Source organism: Daucus carota, chromosome 2, assembly GCF_001625215.2.
Source record: "Daucus carota subsp. sativus chromosome 2, DH1 v3.0, whole genome shotgun sequence".
Lineage (NCBI taxonomy): Eukaryota > Viridiplantae > Streptophyta > Magnoliopsida > Apiales > Apiaceae > Daucus > Daucus carota.
Window position 1 is genome coordinate 478,568 of NC_030382.2, and position 8,901 is coordinate 487,468.

General features: G+C 30.3%; 1 long non-coding RNA gene across 1 annotated transcript; it reads right to left on the reverse strand.

Annotated features, from left to right (window-relative positions):
* Positions 1-3,244: 3,244 nt before the first annotated feature.
* Positions 3,245-7,558, reverse strand: LOC135150235 (uncharacterized). Its single transcript, XR_010288525.1, has 2 exons — positions 7,437-7,558; positions 3,245-3,592 (listed from the first exon to the last, which is right to left on the reverse strand). It is a non-coding gene; the product is annotated as an uncharacterized LOC135150235 (long non-coding RNA).
* Between the last annotated feature and the right edge of the window lie 1,343 nt (positions 7,559-8,901).

The following is an 8,901-nucleotide window of genomic DNA, read 5'->3' on the forward strand; positions in this document are numbered from 1 at the left end:
ATAATAATGCATTCAGTTTTTTGATACTTTGCTCAATATTTGAGAGCCTTTGATCAGATTGAGCTCCCTGAGTTGTGCCAGAACTTGCACGACTACCATATTGAAGTTCATTAGCAGCTCCCTTAGCAATTAGTTTCTCCGCAGCATCATGAGATAAATCTACATAAGCACCACCAGCAGCTGAATTCAAGAGTTTCTTTTCACCTTCATGAAGACCTTGATAGAAAAAATGAAGAAGACTTCCCTTAGAAAATCCATGTTGTGGGCATCTCTTTTGCAGCTTTTGGAATCTTGCATAATATTCAGCATAAGTTTCAGTGGCATTTTGATGAATTCCAGCTATTTGGCTTCTCATGTTCATGACTCGAGTTGCCGGATAGAATTTTTGCAAGAATTCCTGGGCCGATTTCTCCCAAAAAGTAATATAACCAACTGGCAATTCTTCTAGCCAGTCAAGAGCTGATCCGTCAAGAGAGAATGGAAAAGCCTTCATCTTCAGAATTTGAGGGTCTGCCATGTCAGGTCCCATGCTTTCCACAATAGTCACGAACCTAGAGAGATGTTGATTAGGTTCCTCAGTTGGAAGGTCATGGAAGACTAGTAGTCTCATTACCAAATTCTGCTTGATTTCAAAACTGTTGCATTTTCCCAGAGCAGGATTGGGATAGACCATACATGAATGGCCAATATTAGCAACCGAGACAGCAACATCATCACGAAGTGTGGGTACTATAGCCATATCGACTACAATGAGCTTCCCTTCACTTTTCTTGTCTAATTGATCTTTTTTGGTCTCACTCTTCTTACGAAAGAGCTTCTCAGGATTGTCTTCAAACGGTTCAAGAGGTTCTTCAGATGTACGGGTTTTGACCATGTACCTGAAAACAAAAACCGTTTAAACCAAGACAACAAAATTTAACACAAAACAAAAGTAAAGTGAAATTCAATCCCCGGCGGCGCGGCGCCAAAAATTGATGTGAATCAATTAAAACCCTTTTATGTCGTATATAATGCAGTTAAAGTAAGAGTATCGTTCTTCTCCAGGAATCAAGGGCTCACTTAACTTAAATTTTGCAAAGAGATAACAATTGGATTTTGTTTTATCTATTAATTAAACTAATTATTAAACTAAAGCAAGTGTGTTTTTAACAATTAAAGAAGCATGTTGGAAAGCATGTTGGAACCATTAAACCCATGACATACTCTGAAACTCTTATGATATGTTCTAAAAGACACTTATAGAGAACTTGCCATGGCCCACATAGAAACAAACTCAGCTATCCGCATAACCCCATGGACCACATAGAAAGGTTAAAACAAATTACACATTGATACAATTAATCCCATGCACCACATAGAAAGATTAATTGACTTTACAGATATATCAATCACATAACTGAATCAGATGTCCACATACCACAGTTAATTCAAGAATATCTATAAGCATTGATGTATATATAAGCGCAATCAAGAACATATCTCGGAAAATCAAAATATCATCGTCATAAAGTTTAGGGCTTCAAAACAGCCCTCCAACAATAGAGGTTTAGCCAATCATAGTCATGTAAGAATTATAAAAAGAATAGAATACGATACAAAATGTCGATCCTTTCTCTTCTTCTCCGTGTCTTTCCTCAATAGTACGTATGTAATTCTCTGTCTAATAATACCTAATACAAAAGTGTTTTTATTCTAATAGGAATATACAAGGCAATTCCGAAACTTAATGGGTTTCCAAAAGGTCAAAATTCGCAGTTGACTTTCTCCCCTGTTCCTGGGCTGTTTCAGCGGGCTTTTGATATCTGGATTCATCTAGAATGATAGAAAATTAAATTATCTTCGCGTGGGCTGTTTACTCGCCCAAATCCGACTTCTAGAACTCAAGATATGGCTCAAACAATACTCCGAATGCGGGTATGCCAATAGTTGCGAATTTCCTTCTAATTTGTCCAAATCCTTCCCAATTTTGAATTCCTTGTTCCCTACAATAAGATATTAAAATATAATTAATATATGTCCAATTAAATGCAAAATATAACTAATATGAGAATAATTATCATCTAAAATATATATAAATATATACTCTATCATTGACTCAACCCAAAAAAATCCTTTAAATTTTTCACATCAACATGAAAATGTAGCCCAACCACATTAAGCAAGCAAATAAAAGAAGTATTTGTGAAAACATTCTGAGAGAATGATGGAAATAATAAGATAATATGATTGAATAACATATAAATCTCATATATATATATATATATGAATATAAATAAAAGAATTAAAATAATAATTACATGTTTTACTGTCTTAACCAAGAGTGTCAATTAGATAGCTACAAAATTCAATCTATACAAGTAAAAGAAAATATCTATTATGATATACATAACAGGTACTGGAAGCATATTGTAGCTAGTTATCTGAGATCTAGAAAATGATATATTAGGTGGAGAGTTGGGAGGTTGAAAGGCTGGCCTAGTATTTGGCGGGGATGACATATCTTAGTAACCATGATTTTAATTTAAGAATCAACAAAATTTTGTGGCGAGCCTTAGAATTCTAAGAAGAACTATAAACTTAGCCCATCTTTTCTTTCCATTTCTCAGAACATGATGTCTTCGCGTGAGCCCATCTTTTCGATCCATCCTTCATAACAGGACGTCTTCGAGTACCGTGTTTAGCTGTAACATGATTAAACAATTAGCAATTAAGATGAGCTCGAAAGCTGAGCAAGTATGGTTATAGATTTGGATATGAATATTTATAATATTGAAAAAAATGTATTTGTCAGAATAGAATACAATTTCATAATAAATTTTAGTCGAAGCTATTTTAAAACAATACACAAGAATAACAACTCCTCTCAACCTTAATGTACGAAGAACAGATCTCCTAGTAATTTATTTCTGAAACTTTTAATTTATTTCTGAAACTTTTGCTACTTGATGGTACCTCATATCATCACATATTATCGTGACCTTGGGAGGAGACCTCATTAAGGTGATATCTAGGTCAAATAATTTAGCAGCATACATTAGAAAAGTTTGCAGCACTTGAACCCTAGCTATAATAAGGATACTAGAAAAGTTTTCTTATTTGGCACATTGGTCGGACCAAAAAAGCTGGACCTGGCCTTGCTCTTATACTTTCCTACTAGGACGTATAGCCAATGTTTTCCGACACAAATCCAAAAATGGTGAACAAAATTTGAGGTAAATATGGAAAGAGGTGAAGTTAGAAGTACTTCACTTTTAAGAGCATACACAGATATATGTTGGAATTTTCATCAAAACTAACTAGCCAAACATATATATCTAACACAAGAAGCCAGAAGGCTTGTGCTATGTGATCAAAGATATATATCTTAAAGGTAGCCTTTGATCAATGAATGATCAAAAGAAAAGATATATATAATTAACATGTTGACCATCTGCAAATATAATTATCAACATTGGTGCCTCTCCGTCCAAATTCTGAGTCTAATCTTTGTTATCTTCCTCCTTTCAAATTCAAATTCCAACTTTCAAACTGGCTGTGCAGAAGGTTCTCTCTCTTCATTAGCTAAGTTATTGAAATATGGATCTGAAAGAGCCTACACAGATCAAAACACTACATGCATCAACAAAACATTGGTAAATTGACAGATTCCAACAATAAGTTTTATTTATTACCTATGTTTTAGTTCAAATGCAAGCATTCTTTCTAACAACTGAAGCGCTAGGGCTTCTCCACACAAATTTCTTTGAGTATAAATAGTATGGTAACACACAATTTCTTTGAGTATTTTATATTGGAGGTGTTTTTTGATATAGTTGTTGGTGATAAAGGTGATTTTTGCCATAAAACTACTACTCCCTCCCTCCCATTTAATTCTATACACTTTCCACTTTTGGATGTCCCACCCAATTCTATACATTTCAAAACTTTCTGAAAATAGTAAACTTTTATAATATAAAAAACGCACCCACCCACTACTTTCAACTACTTTTTCAAATCTATCAATTATATATTGATGGGACCCACTAGTTTACCCACTATTCTTTCTTTTCTCATTACTTTATATTTACTTTATACACTTTTCTTAGTCTCTGTGCCAAATCCATATGTATACTTCTCAAAGGGACGGGGGGAGTATGTATTATAATGTTGTTCATTACTATGTACCTACATGTATGGAGTACTCCTTCCATGTACTTATATAAATATCGGAACTACTTTAATACCAATAATTATATAAACAAGAAGAATAATGCAATGGAGAGTTTAACTACTAGTCGGACAAATTCAATATCAAAAGCTTGTGGTTTTCTGTATTCAACATAAAATACTCCATCCCATATATGTATTGGGAATGATAGGTACAGAAATTATGTAAACATTACAGGATTAAAAAATCATTACTTTAAAACAACTATTAAAAAGTCTATAATATTAGCTTAATATTAAGTGCGGGAGCCCAAAAGTTTCAGTTTAATAATTAACTATAATGTGAAAATACAATTTTTTTTTTGCACAATATGATGTTTTTCTTATATTATGGATTTTAATCCTGAGTTATCTAATTGACACCGTTTGTCAACCCAATATAACAAGTAATTATCATTTTATTTGAATTCCTTGTGTCAATATTGATGAAAAATATTCATATAGGAGTTTTTTCTGTAACGAAGAAACTATCATCATGCTTTTTGGATACACTGGTGCTACACTCAAAAATTATATGAGATGAGTATGTTCTGAAAACCTTCCTTGCACTTGGGCTATGGTCTTTATGGTATGAATGAGAGAAAAAGGAATGGAGGAAGGCTAAAAAGAAGAAAATGATAAAATATGCATAAATAACTTCTTACAAACTGTACGAATATGTGCTTCTAACTTATAAAGCGGTAAACAAACACCACCTATATATGATGGAAAGATGTATAGATGCCTAATTAAGTCGACACCCGGTATTTCCATTTGTATGTAGATTTGAAAGAAAATCATGAAGACTTTCATATGCATATGTAGATTAGACATAAATTTATTTCTATAATCATATACAATCTCTTTTGAGAAGTATGTACAACATGTGTAACTCATGGTATGATCACATTACAATTAGCATGACCATTGTTCACCTATACGTACACTGTCTCAGGATAATTTGGAAGGAAATGAGGATGTTCAGCTTATGTCCTAAAAAGCCAAATAATTATTTGAAGGTAAACTATCAATTTTCAATGTCAATAAAATAATATAGATGACCAAAGAAAATCCACCTTATGCAAAGATAAACACAATCCGCCCACAACAACCTACACATTATTGATTTCACTATATACTGAAACATACTTCTAAAATATAATAGTTATTTCTAACTATACTGGTAAATGCACTCTCAATATAAAATCTTAATGACCATGTAGGCATGTCTAAAAATTAAATTCAACTTTTCTACTTTATTTAAAAGAAAATTCAAGGACATAAAAGCAATACCAAACAAATGACTCTATCTTTATTTTAATGAAATAGAAAGCTTTTTTTTATTTATAAATCTTTATTCAGTGTATCAAAACCATTCATCAAGTGTTTTTGAGCTTCTATATTTGAGTAAAAGCTGACCACCAATTTCCAACTGTGAAAACTAATGCATTTTTACATTCATGTATATGTATTAAGATTATAATAAATTTAAGTTCATGAATCTTGTAATCTTAGCATTTAGAATTATCTAAAGGTTCGTTGAATCTTCTATCAAATAATTTCTAGAAAATTCTGTAAAGCTATATATAAAGCATTGTAATCTGTCAAGATAATGTGACAATAAAAAATACAAGATGAGAAGAGCTCTATATAGTAGAAAATCAATTATTTTTGATCACTAATAGGAAGAACTTATAATGCTTCTGGATCAAATCATCATTTGCCTTTATAACTTGGTGTAAATCAGACTCCATTAGTTCGAAAACTACATATATGTCTTTAAATTCTCTTTTAGAAGGGGGCAATAAGATGTGTTTGATTTCCACTATGTTCTGATGATGTAGGAATCGACTTATTACTACCATATATGTTTGATCCAACTTTTGCTTTATTAGATTTCCAATATGTTGGATCAAACATATATTGTAGTAATAAGTCGAATCCTACATCATCAGAACATAGTGGAAATCAAATGTTGGATCAAACATATATGGTATTAATAAGTCGAATCCTACATCATCAGAACATAGTGGAAATCAAACACATCTTATTGCCCCCTTCTAAAAGACAATTTAAAGATATTTATGTAGTTTTTAAACTAATGGAGTCTGATTTACACCAAGTTATAAAAGCAATTGATGATTTGACGGGGGAGCATTATAAGTTCTTTTTGTTGAAAAGGTGGTCGGCTTTTACTCAAATATAGAAGTTTAAAATCACTTGATTCTATAAAGATTTATAAATAAAAAAAAACAAGCTTTCTATTTCACTAGAATAAAGATACAATCATTTGTTTCGTACATGCAATAACAAGAACCTACAGCCTTTTTTCTCTTCTTTTTGTTTCACTCAGCAATACATGCAATATTATCATTGTCACAACAATATATATCATTAGTTTTTTTAAGAAATCAAACATATTAAGCAAAGTCATGACATTTTAAATCTTCTCATCATTGTGTTTGGTGGTCAATATATGCATTAATAAGGTCATGGTATTAAATATAACATTTAGATCCTGGAGATGTGTTTAGTTGCTATAATAAATGGGGATTGATTATGCCATCTATCATATTATAAAATTATTTTCTCATTGAGGTTAAATTGTTCGTAATAATGGATGCTAAGTCATCTATAAGTCTATAAATTATGAGGAAATGTTTTAGATTATATCTGGGTATTGATTTTATGTTAATGAATTTTATTTAAATAAAGTAGAAAAGTTAAATATAATTAATTTTTAGAACATGCCTATATGATCATTTTGCTATAATAGGTTTCTATTTCGAGAATGCATTTATCAATATAGTTAGTAATAAATATTGATGGCATAATTAACAAAGCATAAAATGGGGGGAAATTTGTTTGATTTCTTAAAAGAAAATCAATGATATATATTGTTAGAGAAAATTATATATATAAAAAACTTAATTTCATAGAAATATTGCAAACTTCAATGATTATTACAACGTTATTTAATTCCAAAACACAATTACAAACTTCAAATTTTTTTTATTCATCTATTGTAGTAAAGAAAACCAACAAATCAATAACTAACACTCAGGTTTCTTAAAAAGATACTAACTTGTACCAACTATATTTTGGAGAATCTTAATTAACAAAAATATATTTTTGATTTTAAATTACTATTTGTATTACTTTTAAATAAATAAATCATATTAAAATAATTAAATAACATGCACTGAAAAAAAAGCATTAAATATTCTTAAAGATGTGAAATATTCACTTACAGATGATGTAAACTTGGAGCATCTTCTTCTTCATTGCTTGAAATTTAGATCCATAAACAACTCATGGGCACCAAGATGCATACTTGTATAACCAAAACCTGAAAGCAAAATCTTACTTATTAACATCATAATAAGAATTGTTAAAATGGTATTCAATTCCACAAAAAATTTAGGAAAATGAACTGCAAATATATTAATTTATATCCCCAATAGTAGAAAGATGAGATTGAATTATGTCTATAGAGATTATATTAACAAATATATGAGATCTGTACCATGTACATGAAATATCATCTAATGAACAAGTGAAATACTCACAACTGATGAGAAATCATATCACTAGAGAACATCTTATTAAAAAATTTATGACTAAAATTGTAATTTGTAATCAAAGTGGCGATGAAAAAATATACCGATGATATTATACACTCTAATGAATATAGGATGAGAGAATTAGACTTATAAAATACAGGGGTGGGTGTGCCGCTAACTCTGCGGCTAACTCAAACAACTAGGGATTTATATAAGAAACTAGGGTTATGGAGGCTTAGTGGGTAGCCCAAAATTATATATAAGATATTAATGTTATGGTCCAAAACAAAAACAGGCCTTAATGGGTTGCCCAAGCACAACCCAATCTCTTAAAATTATGCATAGGCTTACTCTATACCATTTCATGTATCATACTCACAGCTTTTGAGATTTATTAAGTGATTTATATTAGATATAACATTTTGGTTTTTTTGAATATTTATATTATCTGGTTATGATGGAAAGTATTTAAAATATAATCATCACGATATTAGCTTTATGATGATACTATATATTTTACAAAAGTCGATCTAAATAAAAAAAACACTCTAAACCTTTCATTATGTGATGTTACGGTGAAATACAAATATTTGTCTATTTAATATTATATATTAAATAAGATTAGACTCGATCTTTTTTTTAAAATTTTCACTTCAGTATCAATTTTAGTCAACCTTTAAACTCATAGTAAGCAAGCAAACCAAAGAAGTATTGCAAAGTTATTCATAGAGGATGAAGGAGATAAGGGAGATAAATCTGATTGAATAACATAAAAAACCATATATGAATATTATTCAATAATATGAATATATATAAATGAAATAAAATAATAATAACATGTTTTATTGTCTTAATGAAGAGTGTCAATGCAGAGCTCAATCTATACATATATAAAATAAAACATCTATTGTGATATACATAAGTAAATTCTGTTTCATAATTACAAAAAATCGCACTAGTTCATACAAAATACACAAACTTATGGTAATGAACTAACTTATTTTATGTAATAGTTCATGGGCTACAAACCATGTTAATTATCCACAACTATATCCAAAAATACCTTCAATATATATACAAACAAAAGTTCGTGTGTTACAACACTTTTTAAAGAGAGAGTCACTAATGATAATGATAGGGATACTATTGAGAT